The 21,924-nt window shown below is 48.4% G+C and overlaps 1 protein-coding gene across 1 annotated transcript in view; it reads left to right on the plus strand.

The window, feature by feature from the left end:
• Positions 1-8,274: 8,274 nt before the first annotated feature.
• Positions 8,275-21,924, plus strand: part of TOX2 (TOX high mobility group box family member 2) — a 319,378-nt gene continuing 305,728 nt past the window's right edge. The window contains exon 1 of the mRNA XM_033186468.1: positions 8,275-8,298. The gene's annotated coding sequence lies outside the window, so the exon portion shown is untranslated. The remainder of the gene's footprint in view (positions 8,299-21,924) is intronic.

Genomic DNA, 21,924 nt, shown 5'->3' on the forward strand with positions numbered 1-21,924 from the left:
AGCAGCTTTCAATCTGTCACAGCCACCAGTGTGTTAAGTCAGTTTACTGTTGCCATGGCAACACCCAGGGTTACCACCCCTTTTCAAGGCAATGACCACAAAGTTACCACCCTTTCCCTAGAAATTTATGCATCAACTGCCCCTTAATCTGCATGCAATTAAAAGTATGTGTAGGCCGGGCACGGTGGCTCAAGCCTGTAATCCCAGCACTTTGGGAGGCCGAGACGGGTGGATCACGATGTCAGGAGATCAAGACCATCCTGGCTAACACAGTGAAACCCCATCTCTACTAAAAAAAATACAAAAAAACTAGCCGGGCGAGGTGGCGGGTGCCTGTAGTCCTGGCTACTCGGGAGGCTGAGGCAGGAGAATGGCATAAACCCAGGAGGCGGAGCTTGCAGTGAGCTGAGATCCGGCCACTGCACTCCAGCCTGGGTGACAGAGCGAGACTCCATTTCAAAAAAAAAAAAAAAACAAGTATGTGTAAATATGATTACAAAAGTGCCCTGGGCAGCTACTCTCTGCCTACAGGTAGCCCTGCTGTGCAGGAACAGTCACGGAACTATAACACCGTCTCTTCAGTAAAGCTGTTTTCTTTTACCTCTGGCTTGCCCTTGAATTCTTTTCTGGGCAAAGCCAAGAACCTTTGTGGACTGAGCTCCACTTTGGGGCTTGCCTGCCTGCATCATAAGGTCTTTGGCAGTTCCAACCTGCCAGGCATGGGCAATTCTGGGAGCAACAGCCTCATTTCTAGTTGCAGAGGCTGGAAGTGGAACTGGCCAGAGCACACTGAGAAGTCACAGGGATACAGGTGGGATGCAGGCCACTTGTGCCATGGGTCCCTCTAACTTTAGAGATTCATTTCTTCTTACTTGGTGACCTATGGAATAGTCAGTCCCACAGATGCTTAAACATCCAGCATTTTTAAAAAAATCATCGATTTGTAACATCTGCCAATTTCCATGGTGTACATATTCCCACCATGGCCAATTTCAAGCTATGAGTGGTTTAATAGCTGTCAACAGGTGAGGAAAACAGGTAAAGTGACACTCCTAGAGATAGAGCTGTAACAAGCGGCAGAGTTGGGGGTGCAGCCCAAACCTGCCAAACTAAAATACTCTTGCGCTTTTTTTTTTTTTTTTGAGATGGAGTCTCGCTCTGTCACCCAGGCTGTAGTGCAGTGGCAAGATCTCAGCTCACTGCAACCTCTGCCTCCTGGGTTCAAGTGATTCAGCAGCATGAAAACAGACTAATTTGGCCGGGCGCGGTGGCTCAAGCCTGTAATCCCAGCACTTTGGGAGGCCGAGACGGGTGGATCACGAGGTCAGGAGATCGAGACCATCCTGGCTAACACGGTGAAACCCCGTCTCTACTAAAAAATACAAAAAAAAGTAGCCGGGCGAGGTGGCGGGCGCCTGTAGTCCCAGCTACTCGGGAGGCTGAGGCAGGAGAATGGCGTGAACCCGGGAGGCGGAGCTTGCAGTGAGCTGAGATCTGGCCACAGCACTCCAGCCTGGGCGGCAGAGCGAGACTCCGTCTCAAAAAAAAAAAAAAAAAGAAAACAGACTAATATAGCCATGTTGGTCTGGCTGGTCTCCAACTGCCGACCTCAGGTGATCTCCTCATCTCAGTCTTCCAAAGTGCTGGGATTATAGGCATGAGCCATCGCACGCGGCCTACTCTTGCGCTTTTCCTGACATCAAGTTCAGGTGAGCTCAGGCATTTATGGTATTGACCTTGTGGGTCAAAGACCTCCGGTGGGGAGACAGACAGACATCTTTCTGATCAGGATACAGTGAGTGCAAGGATGAGGGGACAGCCGGCTGCTACCTTTCAGATGAGAATGGAGCTGGCCTGGAGGATAAACAGGAACCAACAGGCTGTAGGAAGGGTGTTCCAGGCAGGTGGACCAGCATCAGCAAAGCACCGAGACAGTAAGAGTGACTGGGCTGGGAACTATATATGAGATGTTCCTTACAAAGTGGGGTGGCAGGGGAGGGGTGGAAATGCACATGGGGTTCAGGCCTGAGGGCACCCTTGCTGGGTGCTGAAGTGATGGCTTCAGTAAGGCTTCAAGTAAGGAAGTGATGTGGACAGGTTTCCATCTTATTTTCTGTCTCTGGGGCCTGTGGTGTTAACAGCAGCAAGACAAGGCAGGGGGCCTGGTTAGGGGGCTAAGGAGGCAGAGATTAGCCCGGCATGGTGGCTCACACCTATAATCCTAGCACTTTGGGAGGGTAAGGTGGGTGGATTACTTGAGCCCAGGAGTTCGAGACCAGTCTGGGCGATATAGTAAGCCTTCATCTCTACAAAAAATGAAAAAATTAGCCAGGTATGGTGGTACACGCCTCTGGTCCCACCTACATGGAGGCTGAGGTGGGAGAAATTGCTTGGGCCCAGGAGGTTGAGGCTGCAGTGAGCTGTGATTGTGCTGCTATACTCCAGCCTGGGCAATAGAGCTAGACCTTGTCTCAAAAAAAAAGACAGAGATTAGAGAAATCTGCCCAGAGAGATGGTCTATAGAAGCCCACCCACACAAAGCCAGAGTCTAAGCACAGCTGGACTGTACAGTAACCCAAGCACACAGCAACCACCATTCTCAAGCACAACAGGAGGATCCCCTCTGAAAGTCCAGGGCAGGAGAACACATCCCAGACAGAAGGCAGGACCCCCTGCCAGCCCCTCCAAGCCCCTCTCCCCTGGTGAGGGCCACGGTGCGGCAGAGGGTAAGGAGAATTGGATTCAAAACCTAATAGACTGGTGGCTTTGAACAAAGCAATTTCCCTCCAGTGCAGGCTTCTTATCTGTAAACTGAAGACTGATTAGAAGATCGTATTGTATTAAATACTGCCTAGACAAAAAGTCTAGGAATCTTTACCTAGACTAGGCATTTAGCAAAGGTGAAGCTGATTGAATTGGGAAGTAAATTCCAGCCCTGTGGTTTCAGCTATCCTGGTCTTTCAGCCTTGTGGAAATGTGAGCAAGTCGGTGTGGGCCAGTTCCACTGGACATAGCACTGGGCCGGTTCCTCACTCTGCCAGGTCTGCCTTATGTTCCAGTTCACCTCAAGGTGAAGCATGTGTCTGGCCTCCTCGCTGGTTTACATGTGAATATAGATTTTCCTGTGTTTTTCCTTTGACCATTTTAGGAAGCATTGGGCAGGGAGCTGTTAAATGGATCCCAGAGTCAGTCATCTGGAAATCCCTTTGCTTTTAACCTTTAGGTAGCATTTCACTGGCGGTGGGCTTTTTGTAAACGAGCTATTTGTATATGGGGAGGGAAAGCTCTGCCCTTTGCTCTCACTCGGTCTTCTCTCCCAGGAGGAGCTGCTGACCTGGGATTCCAGATTGAGGAACCCACTTTTCCTGGTAGGAAGGTCACTCCCTCTTTTACTTTACTCCTCCTAGGTCTGGGAAGGGGCTATCTGCCCCTTCCTTGGCTCTCATTTTCTAACACACCCATTGTGGCATGCTGGGTTGCTACATGCGATCCAGGAGGCCAAATTAAATTTCAGATAAACCATGAATATTTGTTTTAGCACAATGTCCCAAATATTGCTTGGGACATATTTATATTTTTAAAAAGTTTAGGCTGGCGTGGTGGCTCACGCCTGTAATCCCAGCACTTTGGGAGGCTGAGGTGGGTGGATCACCTGAGGTCAGGAGTTCACGACTAGCCCGACTAACATGTTGACACCCTGTCTCTACTAAAAATACAAAAATTAGCTGGGTGTGTTTTCCATTTTCTTTTGTTTCTTTTGAGTATCTGTTCCTTGGAACTTCATGAGGAAGGTTAATGGGCACCTGTAATCCCAACTACTCTGGAGGCTGAGGCGGGAGAATCGCTTGAACCCGGGAGGCGGAGGTTGCAGTGAGCTGAGACTGCGCCATTGCACTCTAGCCTGGGCAACAAGAGCGAAGCTATGTCTCAAAAAAAAAAAAAAGTTTAGTGTTTGTGTGAAATTCAAATTTAACTAGGCATCTTCTATTTTTATTTGCTGAATCTGGCAACCTATGTACTCTAAGGACTATTCTAAGGGGTTCTCTGGAACAGCTGGCCGTCATATCCAGATCTGGGTTTCCAGGGAGCCTCAGGTTAGGTCTCCAATGTCATTATAATGATGTGGAAACATGTTTTCCATTTTCTTTTGTTTCTTTTGAGAGTCTGTTCCTTAGAACTTCATGAGGAAGGTTAATGGGCCAGGTAGGACTTGGGTATTCCCTCCAGCGAGCTGCCATCTTATATCATTAAAACCTCCCTTTGGCTAGGTGCGGTGTCATATGCCTGTAGTTCAAGCCACTCAGGAGGCTGAGGCGGGAGGATTGCTTGAACCTAAGAGTTCAAGTCCAATCTGGGCAGCATAGCAAGGCCCTGTCACTGAAAAAAAGGCCCTGTCACTGAAAAAACCAAAACAAAACAAAACAACCAAGCCAAAAACAAAACACTAAACACCTCACTTCTTTGAGGTCTAACAATTTGTAGTTTAGATTTTGTTTTTTGATTCAACCTAAGCATTTCAGATGAATTTAACTCAAGCACATTTATTATGACAGCTGTTATGTGTGGTCTTCTGTTATCTTGTTATGCTTTTTGTTTTTAGCGAGCCATGTTTTCTTGAATTAGTTTTCTTTGGTGTCTTAGAAGTTATACATCCTTTATTATATCAGAGGTTATTTTAAACAGAAAAATATTGAGACCATTTTGTTTACTTATCAAATGGTAAGAATAAAAATAACCATAATACCATCTCATTGGTTGACAACATGACTCATCTACTTCCATTCACTCCTGCAAACCAGGAGTCTTGATTCCTTTCTTTTCCTCCTTCCCTATGTCAAATCCATTATCAAGTCCTGTAACTCTTAAGTTCTGACCAGTTTTTGAATCTGTCCAATTCATCCTCATCACTAATACTCCAGTACTATTGACCATTATCTCATGATCTCATGCCCAATCTAAGATATGATTCCCCATGCCATTCTTCTTTTACTTCCTTTCATATATTTCTTTCTTTTTATTTATTTATTATTTATGTATTTATTTTTGAGACAGAGACTCCCTTTGTCTCCCAGGCTGGAGGGCAGTGGCGTGATCTTGGCTCACTGCAACCTCCGCCTCCTGGGTTCAAGTGATTTTCCTACCTCAGCTACCCAAGTAGCTGGGATTACAGGTGTGCACCACCACACCTGGCTAATTTTTTTTGATATTTTTAGTAGAGACCGGGTTTCATCATGTTGGCCGGGCTGGTCTTGAACTCCTAACCTCAAGTGATGCACCTGCCTCGGCCTCCCAAAGTGCTAGAATTATAGGCGTGAGACACCATACCTGGCCCTTTTCATATACTTCACGTTTGAGGAAATTATTTGGGATTTTCAGAACCAGATGATTATGACCTTCCTGCCCTAACCTGGTCATTAATAAAAAATTATTTTAACATGTTGTGTATCTTCAGCTTTAATATTTATTTTGGACATTTGCAGTAGATTTCATGCCTCATTATTTGTAGTCAGACCTGTATTTTTGCATTTTTCATGGTTGGTTTTTATTTTCTCTGTACTGTTTCTTCCCTATTTCTGAATTTGCTGTTTGGACTCCTCAATCTTATTCTCTGCTGCAAGGCCATCAAAGGCTGGAGTCCTATGAGCTTAGTTTTCTCTTCTCTCTTATTGTCTAGATGTAGATAACTCACCAATATGCATCTGGAGGTCTAAACCATCTACTTAGTGCAAGCCTGTGAATCCACCTTGGACATCTCATGGATACCTCACACTTAACCTTCTCCAAACCAATCTAAAACTGACCTTCCTGCCCTAACGTGGTCCTGTTTCAGAGTCTCCATCTGTACTAGTGAGGGTTCTCCAGAGAAACAGAATGAACAGCATTTGAAAAATAAGGAATTGGCTCACATGATTATGGAGGCTGAGAAGTCCCACGATTTGCCATCTGCAAACTGGAGACCTAGGAAAGCTGATGGTAGAATTCAGTTCAAGTCCAAAGGCCTGAGAAGCAGGGGAGATGATGATATAAATCCTGGTTGGAGGACAGGAGAAGATGAGAAAGGAAATGTCTCAGCTCAAGGGGTGAGTTAGGAAAAAAGGGACAAATCCTCCTTCCCCTGCCTTTTGTTCTGTTCAGGCCCTCAGTGGATGGGATGGTGCCCACCCACATTAAGGAGGGCCACCTCCTTCACCAAGTTCACTGATTCAAACGCTCATCTCAGCCAGAAACACTCTCGCAGGCACGCCCAGGAACAGTGTTTAATCTGGGTACCCTGTGGCCCAGTCAAGTTGACGAATAAAATTAACCATCACCCATTTCCTCTGTTGACTTCACCCCTCCACTTCCATTCAGTCCTGCAACCCAGGAGTTTTGATTCCTTTCTTTTCCACCTCCCCCATGCCTAATCCGTCACCAAGTCCTGCCACTCTTAACTTCTGAACAGCTTTTGAGTCTATCTAGTTCTCTTCATCCTCATCACCACTGTTCTAGTCCTATTGGCTATTATGTCTCACCTAGTCTAAGGCAGTAGTCTACTAACTAGTCTCCCAACTCCCTTCTGGTCTCTCTCTTCTAGACCTGACCCGGAGAGAAGGTCTAGAAATGCAGGCAGGCTGTCCCCATTCTGCTTCCTCTATACTAAGATCTAGTCAGGATCCTTCTGGTGCCCACAAGGCCCTGCACCCTCCGAGGGCTGCCACACCTGGCCATACCTGGCATGCGCCTCCTTCCTATCCTCTGTGCACACCAGCCACACTGGCCCGTCCTGGCCACTCCTGGGCTCCGTGCTCTCTGCCATCACAGGGCCTTAGCATCTCCTGCTTTCTCTTGTCTTCTTTCTTTACGTGCAGAAGCTTCTGCCTGGCCTTTGGAGTTCAGCCTCCCCTGAACTCTCTGACTCAATTAAATTCCTCTATTCTTTACCCTCGTAGCCTCACATGCCTGTCCTTCATAGCATTATATGACAACTGTCATTTTACATTTATTTATTTCTATTTTCTGATGAATGCCTGCCTCCCCCAGTAGACTGTCAGTCCCCAAAACATGCACCTTGTCTTTTTCAATTCGTTGCTGTATCTCCAGTGCCCAGCATAGCACCTGGTGCATAGCAGGTGCGCAAGAAGTTTTTGTTCTGAGTAAGTGAATGATTCAGAGCTGATCACAGCTGGAAGAGCCACTGAAGGTCATCACTATTACTAAAAGTAGACCTCAAGGCTTAGATCCCAGGGAAGGGAGGACCCCAGAGAAGCCTGCGAGATGAGAGTCAAATTTTAGAGTGTTGCCGGGCATGGTGGCTCACGCCTGTAATCCCAGCACTTTGGGAGGCCGAGATGGGTGGATCACCTGAGGTCAGGAGTTCGAGACCAGCCTGGCCAACATGGCAAAACCCCATCTATTACTAAAAATACAAAAACTAGCCAGTTGTGGTGGGACGCTTCTATAGTCACAGCTACTCAGGAGGCTGAGGCAGGAGAATTGCTTGAACCCGGAAGGCGGAGGCTGCAGCAGGTTTGTTGTGATTTTAGTTTCCTAAGCTTGGCTTGGCACAGCACACACAAAGCCACGGGGACCCAGAGCTCTGACTTACACCGTGAAGCACAGGATGGGGAAGAATGGGTGACAGTGAAGAATGTTCCCTTGCCCAGAAGGAGATGATTCAGAAAAGACCAGATGGAGGAGGTGTGGTTAGGGATAGGAGTTACTGGGTCCCCAAGAATGAGTCCAGCACCCCATCCGTCAGGGGGTAGAAACCCACGTTAAGGTTGTAGGATCCCAGAAGACTCACAGGGAAGCCCACTTTGGTGAAGCAGCAGTGGCACGGGGAGGTGTTGGAATGCAGTGGCCTCAGGACAGCCTCCGTGGGATCATGGACCCTGCACAGTGTGAGGGAGCAGATTAGAGTTCTCAAGCCCCTGGAGAGAGTGTGCACGTAGTTGGGGTGGATGGCTGTCCTGGATGGGCTCAGGCTCCCAGGACTGGGTGATCAGGGACCATGGCAGACCTACAGTCACCTCTGCAGAGGCAGCGGGGACTGGGGTAACTCAGACTCCAGGGAGGTCAGTGAGGAACCCTCCCAGCCAGATGACTCACCCCAGATGCTGGTGAGGTAGGTAAGCTCCTCCCCACACCAGCTATGCCACTTCTGGGTGGGGTGTGTGTGTGTGTATGCATGCCGAATGCATGTCTGAAATCTGAATGCAGTGAGTGTTTACCCAAAGAACAGTGGAGTGAAGTGGCTGCTCTACTTTATGTTTGTAACTGTTTCCTACTTTCAGTGGAAATGGGAGCTTGAAAGCTCAGGTAAGCTGGGGCGATGGCTCACGCCTGTAATTCCAGCACTTTGGGAGGCCAAGGTGGGTGGGTCACTTGAGGTCAGAATATAGAGACCAGCCTGACCAATGTGGTGAAACCCCGTCTCTACTAAAAATACAAAAATTAGCCGGGAGTGGTGGCTCGCGCCTGTAGTCCCAGCTACTTGGGAGGCTGAGACAGGAGAATCACTTGAATCCGGGAGGCAGAGATTGCAGTGAGCTGAGATCACACCACTGCACTTCAGCCTAGGCGACAGTGACCAAAAAAAAAAAAAAAAAAAGCTCAGATAAGTTAAATATGCAGAAATAGAGAAAGTAATAGGTTTTTATCCCTGAAGATATGGTCTGGGAAATTTATACTTGTTCCATAGTATTTATATGAGTATTTATACTGGTTCCTTGTATTGCTTGAAGTTCCAGCAAGGAACAGAATCCTACTCGGTTGGATTTCATGGACTATTATAGGGAGGTGGGCGGGGTAAAGAGCCCCAGCCAAGGTTGCAGAAGCTCCCAGGCACCAGTAGCAATGGGAAGCCTGCAGGGGTGGGGTGGGGGATTGTGCTGTTGAAGTCCATTGACAGCTGGAGACAGAAAGTGGAACCACCCAGCAACAACTGGGGTTGAGGGACTAAGCCACTGCCCGGAATGAGACCTGAAGAAGGAAGGAAGCAGGAAGAAATATCCCTACTTCTCTCTGTCCTCCCAGCATCCGAAATCTGGAAACCAGCCAGCAACGATGTGCGGGTGATGCAGTCCACAGGCGCCAATCTTCCAGCGCCCACGGCAGGGCGGAAAGATGGGTGGAGTGGGGCTTGAGTTAAAGAACAGATGGGGAAACTGAAGCCCAGACAGGGGAAGGACTTGCCTAAGGCCATTTAGCCATTGAAGGGCACTGTGAGGACTCAGCCCCTGACTTCCTTGTTCTCACAGGAGGGCTTCCAGCTCCACAGCGTGCTTTATTGCCTACACACACAGCTGCGTTGTCTCTTCTCATTTTCAAACTTTGTTGTAAAAAGAAGTCGGAAAATGCAAACATTGTATGAAGAAGAAAAGAACATGTTGGCGTCTAGTCTTCCAGGCTGCCTCTCTGCGTGTGGACACATACTGATTTATTTTGAATGTTCTTAATTTCAGATTCGGGGGTGTGTGTGGGCAGGTTTGTTCCGCGGGTATATATTGTGTGTGTGTGATATGGGTTTGGGCTTCTGTTAATCCTGTTACCCAAATAGTGAACATAGGACCTGATGTGTAGTTTTTCAACCCCTGCCCCTCTCCTTCCCTCCTTGCTTTTATTTATTTATTTTGGAGACAGGGTCTTGCTCTGTTGCCCAGGTTGGAGTGCAGTGACGCAGTCTCAGCCCACTGCAACCTCCGTCTCCAGGGTTCAAGCGATTCTTGTGCTTCAGCCTCCAGAGTAGCTGGGACTACAGGTGTGACCACCACTCCCGGCTAATTTTTGTATTTTTAGTAGAGAAGAGGTTTCATCATGTTGGCCAGGCTGGTCTTGAACTGACCTCAGGTGATCCACCTGCCTTGGCCTCCCAAAGTGCTGGGATTACAGGCGTGAGTCACCACCATGCCCGGCTCCTCCTTGCTTTTAGAGTCCCCAGTGTCTATGTTCCCAAATTTGTGGACACACATTTAGTAAAAATGGGAGTGGGTTTTGTAAACCTACAAGTATTTGAGACAGGTCTCAATCAATTGAGAAGTTTATTTTGCCAAGGTTAAGGACATGCCCAGAAGAACAGAACACAGAACTACAGAAACAGTCTGCGCCTTTCTATAAAGATGATTTTGAGGGTGTCAGTATTTAAAGGGGAAAAGCAGGCTGGAGGGGAATGAGGGAGGGTGTGGTCATATTACTGAACTCACATGTTGCAAGAGAAAAGGAGTAGGTGGGGGAATTGTCAATTATGTATTCATCTAGCACTCAGTAAATTGGCACTTTAAGTAAGATAAGGTGAACCAGAGTAATTGGAGATATCTGGCCTTTTATCTGTACCTATCTGCTTAGGCACAAAAGGGAAGGCGGTTTCTCGCATGACTCAGCTTTCAGTTTAATTTTTTTTTTCCTTTGGGTAGAGTGAGTTGGAGTCCCAAGTTTTATTTTCCTTTCACAGTTTAGGAAGTCGGGAGAGGTGGGTTCACCTGTGAACTCATAGTGGGACCTGCACTCTGAATTTCTTGGAAGAAAGAGGAGAAAAATGAAGGAAAAAAAAAAAAAAGCAAGGAGGTGGTGGAGGGAGAGAGGGAATGGTTGGTGCTTTGGGCAGCCTGAGTTTCCCCAGCTGCTCCTTGTTTAGGCAGGAGAGACAGGCAAACCGCAGAGCACTTGTGAGCTCTCACAGGAGCCCCTGTGCCCTGTGGGTCTGCCTCGGTGTTGTCCTCCGTGCTGGGGATATCCCAGCTCCCAGCTTCCTGGAAGGCTGTCGCGTTAACCAAGTAAGCACTTTGTGTGGCGCTCAGCTCTTGTGAGTGCCCATGGAGTTCTTAGAGTCACCCTGGGAGGGGCAGGTAATGCCTACCGCATCCTAAAATGCAGTGCCCCACTGGAGGTGTGTGAGTGACATTTCATGGTGTTTTGGTGGACAGTTTTAATTTCAGTAATTACATATTGATATGGTTTGGGTTTGTGTCCCTGTTCAAATCTCATGTCAGATTGGAGGACAGCCCTAGTGGAAGGTGGTTGGATCATGGAGGTGGATTTCCGCCTTGCGTTCTCATGATAGTGAGTGAGTTCTCATGGTAGTGCGTTCTCATGAGATCTGATGGTTTAAAGGTGTGTGGCACCTCCCCCTTTGTGCTCTCTCTCTGCGGCTGGGCAACTGTGAGTCAATGAAACCTCTTTTCTTTCTTTCTTTTCTTTTTTTTTTTTTTTGAGATGGAGTTTCACTCTTGTTGCCCAGGCTAGAGTGCAATGGCGCAATCTGGTGTCACTGCAACCTTCGCCTCCCAGGTTCAAGTGATTCTCCTGCGTCAGCCTCCCGAGTAGCTGTGATTACAGGCATGCACCACCACGACTGGCTAATTTTTTTTTTTTTTTTGTATTTTTAGTAGAGATGGGGTTTCTCCATGTTGGTCAGGCTGGTCTGGAACTCCCGATCTCAGGTGATCCGCCTGCATCGGCCCCCTAAAGTGCTGGAATTACAGGCATGAGCCACTACACCTGGCCTAAACCTCTTTTCTTTATAAATCACCCAGTCTCAGGTAGTTCTTTTTAGCAGTGTGAGAATGGACTAATACACATGTGTTTTAATGCATCTTAGCAGGGCTGATCATAAACATTTTTGACAACTGAATGGCACAGGCATCAACCAGTCAGAACAGATGCTAGCAGTAAATAGCTATGAATGTCTCTGGGGCTCATAACTGAACTAAAAGGAGCTCAATATTCCCCATCCGCCTGGTGATTGGGGTGCTAATAGTCCCCTGAGAGTGGGTTCCTGCTGTTTTCACCACACCACCCTGGCCTCCATAAATCCACTCTGAGCTTTGAGCTTCCATACTGGGGGCTCAGGGGAGGGAAGGGAAGAAGAAAGGAGGGTGGGGATGGGGGGAGGGCTGCTGCCTGGAGCTACCTCTCACACAGGACCTCCTGGATGGTCACTCTGTTTCTGGGGTATTTAACCCCTGAAACTGTCCCCTAAGCAGCTGTGTCACCCCTGACCTGCTGCTCAGTGTCACCCCCTCTTTTAAGAGACAGAGTCTTACTATGTTGCCCAGGCAGGAGTGCAGTGGTGCAATCATAGCTGACTACAGCCTCAAACTCCTGAGCTTAGGCAATCCTCCTGCCTCAGTCAACCCTCCTGAGTAGCTGGGACTACAGGTGCACACCACCATGCCTGGCTAAGTTTTAAATGATATTTTGTAGAGACAAGGTCTTGCTATGTTGCCCAGGCTGGTCTCAGATTTCTGGGCTCAACCAATCCTCTTGCCTTGACCTCCCAAAGTGTTGGGATTATAGGCGTGACCCACCGTGCCTAGCCTCATCTCTCCTATTTTCAGGTGTGCCTTTGTAAATGACTTGTATTTCACTGGTTACTTTTTGTTTTTATAACATGTTTTATTGTGACATACAAAATGCAGGAAAAAAATGCATAAAGTTCGTATGTGCAGGTTAACACAGGACTGTAAAAATGTCCTACACCAAGAAGGAGAACTGGGTTCCCTGGGGCCCCCACCATTTCTTCCCATGAGAGCCTCCGGATGCCCAGAGGAAAGCACTATCCTGATTACTTCTTCTTCTTTTTTTTTTTGAGATGGAGTCTCACTCTGTCACCCAGGCTGGAGTGCAGTGGCACAATCTCAGCTCACTACAACCTCCGCCTCCTGGGTTCAAGCGATTCTTCTGCTTCAGCCTCTGAGTAGCTGGGACTACAGGCATACACCACTATGCTGGGCTAATTTTTGTATTTTTAGTAGAGACAGGGTTTCACCGTGTTGGTCAGGCTGGTCTCAATCTTCTGATTTCAAGTGATCCGCCCGCCTTGGCCTCCCAAAATGCTGAGCCACCGTGCCCGGATATCCTGATTTTTATAACGCTAATTTCTTTGCTGTTCTTTATAGTTTCACCACTTAGGAAAACCCTTGTTTATTTTTGTTTGTAAAATGGCAGTCTTTTTATTTACGAAAATCTTGGTAATCCTGGTTTTATTTTTATCCCCTCCCCACCAAGTCCCCTCCTCTCCCCTAGTCCACCATTTATGGCAAGTGAAATCCACCCCTGTTTACTATGGGTATTCATTTCTCTCTTAACATGACTTGTAATACATAAATGTTTATTAATTTTTTTTTTTGAGACGGGGTCTTGCTCTGTTGCCCAAGTTGAAGTGCAGTGGGTGATCATAGCTCCCTGCAGCCTCAAACTCCTGGGCTCAAGCGATCCATCCTCCTGCCTCAGCCTTCTGAATAGCTGGGACCACAGGCGCCAGCCACCACCACACCCAGCAATTTAGAGAAAAATTAAGTACAGAATAGTATGTATAAATGAGATGGGCAAGATGATGAAGGTGGTACCCAAAGAACTGAAATTTGGGAAACCTTGATTATGTTCCATTTATGAAGAAAAAAAAAGTCTTGGGGAGGTCTCTGGAAGGTCAGGAACTGGAACCCAGGTGCGCTGACCCAGGCCGGCGTAGGCCACCAGGACAGCAAGGCCCTTGGGGTGCCCAGAGGCTGCAGTGCCGCTGTGCACCACCAGAGGGCAGCACGGCCCCAGCTTGCGGCGCCCGGCCACTTACCGCGTGGGCGGCCTGGGGTGGCGCTGGGTGCCTCTCCCTGGGGATTCCGGTTTGTCTGGACTCACCTTAGTCCAGAGATTCTCAAACGAGCTCTGGGACACACTCCCTTCTAAATTACCTGAGCGCTTGTTAACAGTGTAGAGTTTGGGGCCTTCCTGGACCCACGGAACCAGCATCCCCGAAGCTCCAGGTGTGTGGCGTGGGAGCTGTGGGGTTTGGACAGTGGGGTGCTGGTCAGGGGAGTTTTGAGAACACTGCTCCAGGGAGTGGAGCACCGTCTCCCAGGGTCAGAGTTGGGGGTGATGTGTGTGTGTGTGCAGAGGATTATCACACACACCGAGAGGAATTGTAGGTCGGAGGCCTGGGCTTGCATTTGGGCCCACCTCTTTTTTTTTTTTTTTTTTTTTTTTTGAGACGGAGTCTCGCTCTGTCGCCCAGGCTGGAGTGCAGTGGCCGGATCTCAGCTCACTGCAAGCTCCGCCTCCCGGGTTTACGCCATTCTCTCGCCTCAGCCTCCCGAGTAGCTGGGACTACAGGCGCCCGCCATCTCGCCCGGCTAATTTTTTGTATTTTTTTAGTAGAGACGGGGTTTCACCGTGTTAGCCAGGATGGTCTCGATCTCCTGACCTCGTGATCCGCCCGTCTCGGCCTCCCAAAGTGCTGGGATTACAGGCTTGAGCCACCGCGCCCGGCCGGGCCCACCTCTTACTTGGATGGGTGACAAATTCTTCGTTAAGCATTTTGCATCTACCCACTCTCCATCTGACCACCCATCCATCCATCATCTATAAATATATGATGACTAAACCCTTACTATGTGCCCTTTCTGTGTGTGGAGATATAGTGGTGGGGAACAGACACCATCCCTGCCCTCCTAGAATTCGTGCTTGTGTGGAGGAGCCAGAGAGCAGCAAATAATCCCTTTAATATAAAATCACATGTTAGGCTGTGCACAGTGGCTCACACTTGTAATCGGAGCACTTTGGGAGGCCAAGGTAGGAGGGTTGCTTGAGGCCAGGAGTTCAAGACCAGCCTGGGCAATATAGCAAGACCCCATCTTTACAAAAAATTTAAAATAACAATTTATAGGAGCTGCCTTGAAGGAGGAGGGATTCACAGGGTGCTGTGTGAATGAAAAGAGCTCTAGGAACCTGAGGATGTGAAGGATTCTTCCCTTAGGAAATTATGCTTGAATTGAGATCTGAGGGTGAGCAGGTGTGAACCAGGCGGAGTCAGAGGGAGGCGTGTTTCAGACAGAGGAATCTCATGTGCAAAGGCCTTGTGGTGGAAATGAGCTCACTGCCTTGGCAGAACAGTGTGGTTGGAGCAGGGAGGAAGAGAGGGACTGGCTGGACCTCGGGTATGGGCAGTGGACAAGGACCAGTACCCTCAGGTTCTCAAATTTCCCATCTTCCAATGGGACAGCGAGAGAACCATCTATCTTGCAAAGAGGATAAAATGTAATGATGAGTCCAAAGCATCTAATGTAGTGCCCGGTACACAGCTGGTGTCAATATTGAGGGTGGGGGTGGATCTGGGCAGAGGGTACAGCCTGGTTAGAGAGCTGTGGGGAAGCACTGGGCAACTGCGGGGACCAGAGCTGTCTTGGCCGCCTGCAGGGACCAGCTGAGAAGCATGTTTAACCATGGTGAACATTACTGTTGGCATCGCTCTCTTGTTGAAAACAGAGAGAAATTGGAGAACATACTGTTGTCTCGAACTAGGCCAAGATGACTAATTATTAGACTCACTTTTGAAAGGTTACCATATACAGATATGCGCCGAGGTGGAGAGAGGAGAGTTTGGAAATCTGATTCATTCTGAAACCCCAATAGATGGAACTCTTGCTCAGTTTCTGAGCGTAATGACTGTGACTGTGGCATTCGGTTTAACTCAGCTGTCACCACAGCCATGGTGCAAAACAGAATGTTTTGCATCAGCTCCTCGGAGTGTCATGGAGCTCATGGCAGCCCTGGGGAGATCTCTGCTAGATGGTGAAGGGTGTGCAACGTAGGAGCTGGTGTTGGGGAATTGAGGGGATGCCAGACCTCAAATCTGGGATCTGAGTCTGAGGGATGGCTTTGCCACAAGCGAACCATGTGGCTTTGGGTAACTTCCTCCTTTCTTTGGGCCTCAGTTTCCTCATCTGGAAAATGAAGGCTAGACCAGATGCTCTCCAAGAACTTCTCCAGTTTTGTTGTTCCGTGGCCTTTGCTGGTGGTGACTTTAGATGTTACCTTCTGCTCCTTGGGTCTCAGTTTCCTTTTGAGCATTTTAGAGTCTCCCCAAGAGTGCTGCTTTATTTCACTCCCCATTTGCTGCCCTCACCATTGAAGTCTGCTGACTCTAAGTCCCCTTCTCCAGACTCCATTGAGAACAAACCACTCTTGTTCCTTGCCCTGTGGGTCAGTGGTTTGATCTGGGGATGCATGAGTCCCTTGGTGCTGTCTGGAGATGCATAAATCCACTGACCCGATGTGGGGATTCCGAGTCTCTGAGTTCTAATCTGGGGATGCATGTGGTCCAGTACTCACAGACCCAAGCGGGCCTGAAGGTACCTGGACCCCTTCAGGAAGCACTTTCTGTCTCTGGAACTTGCAAGGGAACATTCATGAAGCTGGTATCAGCGCTGAATGTGGATTGGGGCTTTCTAAGGGCCAAGTGCAGCACAGGCACTGTTTTCCTTCTCACATTATTCCCACCTCTGAGGGGCAGTGGGGCTAAGTAATTTCCCCAAGGCCACACAGGGAGCAAGGGTCAGAGGTGGCATGCGTTTTCAAGCCTATTTGATTCAAACTGTTGTTGATTTTGGAAACTGACCCCACTATCTCATTTATTTCTTTTCTTTTTTTTTTTTTTGAGGCGCAGTCTCGCTCTGTTGCCCGGACTGGAGTGCAGTGGCCGGATCTCAGCTCACTACAAGCTCCGCCTCCCGGGTTCACGCCATTCTCCTGCCTCGGCCTCCCGAGTAGCTGGGACTACAGGCGCCCGCCACCTCGCCCAGCTAGTTTTTGTATTTTTAGTAGAGACGGGGTTTCACCGTGTTAGCCAGGATGGTCTCGATCTCCTGACCTCGTGATCCGCCCGTCTTGGCCTCCCAAAGTGCTGGGATTACAGGCTTGAGCCACCGCGCCTGGCCACTATCTCATTTATTTCTGACAACAACAAATACATCCATTAACAGGTATCAAGTGAAGGGGTGGCCTGCCCCTCCACACCTGTGGGCGTTTCTCGTTAGGTGGAACGAGAGACTTGAGAAAAGAAATGAGACACAGAGACAAAGTATAGAGAAAGAAAAAGTGGGCCCAGGGGACCGGCGCTCAGCATACAGAGGACCCACGCCAGCACCGGTCTCTGAGTTCCCTCAGTATTTATTGATCATTATCTTTACCATCTCAGAAAAAGGGAAGTGGCAGGATAATAGGATCATCGTAGGGAGAAGGTCAGCAGTAAGACATATGAATAAAGATCTCTGTGACATAAGTTTAAGGAAAAGTGCTGTGCCTTTATATGCATATGCAAACATCTCCGTAAACCTTTTTAGTGCATAAAGAGCAGCATTGCGCTAGCAAGTCCCACCTTTCGCCCTAAGGCGGTTTTCTTCCATCTTAGTAAACAAAACATACAATCGGTTTTACACCAAGATGTTCCATTGCCCAGACACGAGCAGGAGACAGATGCTTTTCTCTATCTCAACTGCCAAGAGGCCTTCTTTCCTCTTATATTCATCCTCCTCAGCACAGACCCTTCACGGGTGTCAGGCTGGGGGACGATTAGGTCTTTCCCTTCCCACGAGGCCATATTTCAGACTCTCACATGGGGAGAAACCTTGGACAATACCTAGCTTTCCTAGGCAGAGGTCCCTGTGACCTTCGTCAGTGTACGTGTCCCTGAGTACTTGAGATTAAGAGAATGGTGATGACTTTTCACAAGCATACTGCCTTCAGGCACTTGTTTAACAAAGCACACCCTGCACAGCCGCAAATCCTTTAAACCTTAAGTCACCAAGGCGCATGTCTCTTGCAAGGACAAGGTTGGGGGTAGGGTCACAGATTAATAGCATCTCAAATATGGAACAAAATGGAGTCTCTTATGTCTACTTCTTTCTATATAGACACAGTAACAGTCTGATCTCTCTTTCTTTTCCCCACATCAAGCCTTAGAGGCTTCATAGCCAAACAGAGTGGAGACCTCGTAGGTAAGCAGGCAGCTTCCAGATTTCTCCACCCAGCCCCCACTTCCTGGCCGGGGACTGGAGGCAGGGAAGTTCCATTGCCCATACGGCTGCACGACTTTCCATTTGCCCTTTCCTGTGGTCAGACTCAATGGTGTGAGGCTTCCTGTGGTTGAGCCGAGTGATGCAAGCATGTCGCTGTGTGGGGCTGCGGTCCTACACAGTCCACTTTATTGGTTGTCTGAGGCATTTTCAATGGTAAAATGAGAAAGGCGTAGTTTTTGTCCTGAACATTGGCCTAGGCCTAAGCCAGACTCGATCATATGCCATATGGGGCATATCCTCCTGAGCATCCCATGTCTACCGCCTGCCTTGGATGTCTGACATCAAGTATGTAAGCACTTGTGTCTGGACCTGACTTTCACTTCAAACAGTGGGGTTGGCTACAGGTCAGATACCCATGTGAGATTATAGTGCCCTGACTGGTTATTCTTTTTTTTTTTTTTTCTTGAGACAGGGTTTAGCTTGGTTGCCCAGGCTGGAGTGCAGTGGTGTGATGGCTCTGCCTCCTGGGCTCAGGTGATCCCCCCACCTCAGCCTCCTGAGTAGCTGGAACTACAGGCGTGCACCACTGTGCTGGCTAATTTTTGCATTTTAGTAGAGACGGGGTTTTGCCATGTTGGCCAGGCTGGTCTTGAACTCCTGGCCTCAAGTGATCCACACACCTTGGCCTCCCAAAGTGATGGGATTACAGGCATGAGCCACTGTGCCTGGTCACCTGAGTGGTTATTCTTATCAAAATGAGAGCAGAACTGAAATTGAACATAAGCCACCATTAATTACTGTCAGTAATGTATTTAAGAATATAATGCATAATCTAAAGTCACACTAAAATAAATATAAATGACTTGACACAAGTAAACATTCTTGCTCAACCCTTGACACCTTCTAGGGATGGATCTGAAGTTCCTCCAGACATGAATATGATTTTTCAAATTATTATTATTGTTACAATTTTTTAGAGACAGGGTCTCACTCTGTTGCCCAGGCTGGAGTACAGTGGTGTGATCGTGGCTCACTCCTGGGCTCCAGAGGGCCTCTGTATTTGTCTGTTCTGGCACTGCTATAAAGAAACACCTGAGACTGGGTAATTTATAAAGAAAGAGTTTTGATTGCCCCATGGTTCTGCAGGCTGGACAGATGCTGGCATCTGCTTGGCTTCTGAGGAGGCCTCAGGAAGCTTCTCATAATGGTGGAAGGTGAAGGAGAGGCACACGCATTGCATGGCCAGAGTAGGAGTGAGTGGGAAATGAGGCTCTGCTACACACTCTTTTTTTTTTTTTTTTGAGATGGAATCTTGCTCTGTCACCCAGGCTGGAGTTCAGTGGCGTGATCTCAGCTCACTGCAAACTCTGCCTCCTGGGTTCACGCCATTTTCCTGCCTCAGCCTCCCGAGTAGCTGGGACTACAGGCGCCCGCCACCACACCTGGCTAATTATTTATATTTTTTAGTAGAGACGGGGTTTCACCGCGTTAGCCAGAATGGTCTTGATCTCCCGACCCTGTGACCCACCCGCCTTGGCCTCCCAAAGTGCTGGGATTACGAGCGTGAGCCACCACCATGCCCGGCCTGCTATATACTTTTAAATAGCCAGATCTTGCAATAACTCACTCACTCACTCAACAAGAACAGCACCAAGGGGATGTTGCTAAACCATTCGTGAAGGACCACCCTCATGATCCAGTCACCTCCCACCAGGCCCCATCTCCAATTCGACATGCTGTTTAGGCGGGGACACAGATCCAAACAATATCGTCCTCTCCCGTAGTTGGGACTACAGGTGTGCGCCACCATGCTCGGCCTCTGCTTTTTCCAATGATATCCCAAATCGGAGCACCTCTCACCACTTCCACTTTGCCACTTTTATTCAAGCCACTAGCCAACGAGGTGGTTATTGCAGAAACAGAAGGCTCCTCTCTCCTTTCCTTCTCCAAACTCGCTCACCTTGTAGGTGATTCTCTGTGCTGCGGGATCTGTTAAAGCTTGAGTCAGATGGCAAAGTCTCTGCTCAAGGCCCTCAGATGGTTTCCCTTCCACCAGGAGTCAAGGCCAAAGTTCTTACCGGGGCCTCCATGACCTTACTGGGTCTGCCCTGGTCCTTCTCTGGGCTCACGTCCTGCCACTCTGCTTTGGTCCCCTCGTTCCAGCTTCTCTGGCCTCTGCGCTATTCCTCCAGGCACATTTCTGCTGCATGGCCTTTGCACTTGCTTTTCCCTCTACCACAAAAGTTCTTGCCTCAAATATCCATGAGGTTTCCTCTCTCTCCTCCTTCCGGTTTCTGCTCCATTGTCTCCATCCCAGAGAGGCTCTTCTTGACCACTCTGTCTAAAATATCAGCTTCCTACAATAAAATATCGACTTCCTTCACTCTTTGTTCCTTTCCCTCTTAATTTTTTATTATATCTCCACCTGACATATATTTGTTGATTCTTTCCCCACTAGAATATAAGCTCCACAAAAGCCGCGTCTGTGCTCCTCTTCCTGCTACATCCTTAGAGTCAAGCCTAGTGCCTGACCACGTCAGTGACATTGGTTGAATTGAATGAAGAATCAATAAAGGAGTAAACCGAGGCCGGGCATGGTAGCTCATGCCTGTAACCCCAGCATTTTGGGAGGCTGAGGCAAGTGGATCACCTGAGGTCGGGAGTTCGAGACCAGCCTGACCAGTACAGTGAACCCTTGTCTGTACTAAAAATACAAAAACTATCCAGGCATAGTGAGGTGTGCCTGTAATACCAGGTACTTAGGAGGCTGAGATGGGAGAATTGCTTGAACCCGGGTGGTGGAGGTTGCAGTGAACCAAGATCGTACCACTGCACTCCAGCCTGGGCAACAGAGTGAGACTCCCTCTCAAAAACAAAACACAAAAGGAATAAACGGAGCTTTCTGTGGTAAGTATCTTTGCTCACGGCAGGAACACTCACTGGCAGTTTCCTGAGTCACGCTTTCCGGTTTCTGTATTGCGTGTACATTGAAGTCATTCCCATGGTGGATCTGAGCCTCAGGATAATTGGATATCACTTTTCAGTATGTAGTTCTACATCATCATTTTTTTGGATGCCTTTAATTTTTCTTCACTTCTTCTTCTGTCCCATCACCAACATGAGCAGTTGGATTTATTTTAGGGGCCTTTCTCACAAAAAGCAAAGTTTCATCACTTTGTGGGAGTAGCTGGGGACACATAGGACCAGGAGACAGGAGCAGAGCCCTGCTGAGAGGCCCTGGCGGTGGCTGCTTCTCTCGCTGGCTAAGGAACTCAGCTTCAGCACCTGCACCCAGTTCTGCAGTGCACGATTTGAACCCATCCCTCAGTGAAATAGTGAATGATCCCAATCATAATCCTTGAGGACAGCTTACAAGTGACTCATGTTGAACTGAAGAATGCCAAGGAATCCTGTGGGTTTATCTGCTCCATCTCTGCTTTAACCTTGATGTCCTCCTGGCTCCAGTGACTCCATCCTATTAATTTCTCTTGGTGTACTCATGGTTCTAGAATCTCAACCCCTGGATTCCTGTCTAAGCCTCAATCTCTCGCTAGGAGGAAAGACATCTTATCAGATGTTAGGTGTGAGATGTGGAAGCTGTGTTTGGTCTCCCAGCATTCTTGTGAGCGAAGGGCTTTTAGCCACGTTCTCTTTGTCCCTTGATTTCTCTCTCTCCTTGTGGGAAAGTAGACAGTGGGACCATCACCCCAGTTCAGGACTGAAAACTCTGAGATGTTTAACTTTGCAAACTCATCATGGGTTTCTCTCCTTGGCATGTGGTCTCCTTTATTTGAGTTGTATGTTGAGGACCTACTGTGTGCACTAGGGCACTCCATGGATATGGGGAGGAGCAAGACAGAGCTCTTGTCCCTCAAGACTGGAATCCAGAAAGGGGTAGGGATGGGTGTGGCAACAGCTCTGGAGTAGGAAGAGGGACATGGGTGAGAGAGGAGAGAGGAGAGAGCTGTTAATCCAGCTGCGGTGGGGTCAGGAAAGGACTTACTGTTTCCATAAAAATAGCACAGATGAAGGCTGGGCATAGTGGTGGCTCATGCTTATAATCCCAGTACTTTGGGAGGCCAAGGTGGGTGGGTGGATTGCTTGAGACCAGAAGTTCAAGACCAGCCTGGGCAACATGGTGAAACCCCATCTCTAC

Source organism: Trachypithecus francoisi, unplaced genomic scaffold, assembly GCF_009764315.1.
Source record: "Trachypithecus francoisi isolate TF-2019V2 unplaced genomic scaffold, Tfra_2.0 Lachesis_group21, whole genome shotgun sequence".
In the NCBI taxonomy this organism is placed as follows: domain Eukaryota; kingdom Metazoa; phylum Chordata; class Mammalia; order Primates; family Cercopithecidae; genus Trachypithecus; species Trachypithecus francoisi.